This window comes from Sinocyclocheilus rhinocerous, unplaced genomic scaffold, assembly GCF_001515625.1.
Source record: "Sinocyclocheilus rhinocerous isolate Xijiao unplaced genomic scaffold, SAMN03320098_v1.1 scaffold6087, whole genome shotgun sequence".
Taxonomy (NCBI): Eukaryota; Metazoa; Chordata; class Actinopteri; order Cypriniformes; family Cyprinidae; genus Sinocyclocheilus; species Sinocyclocheilus rhinocerous.
The window spans coordinates 36,936-37,238 of record NW_015663175.1 but is presented as its reverse complement, the minus strand read 5'-3'; the positions used below and the strand labels follow the sequence as shown (position 1 = coordinate 37,238).

The 303-nt window shown below is 34.7% G+C and overlaps 1 protein-coding gene across 1 annotated transcript in view; it reads left to right on the top strand.

Moving 5' to 3' along the window:
- Positions 1–303, top strand: part of LOC107728758 (protein FAM19A2) — an 8,249-nt gene that overhangs the window by 998 nt on the left and 6,948 nt on the right. The window lies entirely within an intron of this gene.

Below are 303 nucleotides of genomic sequence, written 5' to 3'. Positions count from 1 at the left end.
ATTTAATATTTTATATTATTTTTATTTTTAATTTTAGTTTTAATCTTAATCTTAATTTAAGGATGCTTGGATATCTGGAAATTTTTTTTGCAGTGTAGTTACACATATGGTTCGTCGCTGTCTGTCTGATCACATGATCAGAGCAGAGACGCTTAGAGAAACAGCAGAGGAAATCACAGCTCTGCACTTCCTGTTTCCTGTCCAATCCCAGCAGAGCTCACTAGTATTAGTCATGCAAATGCAGTTAAATTAGAAAAGCTTGTCTGCTCTGAGACCGCTATCCAAACTCTTAATTAGTTGTTT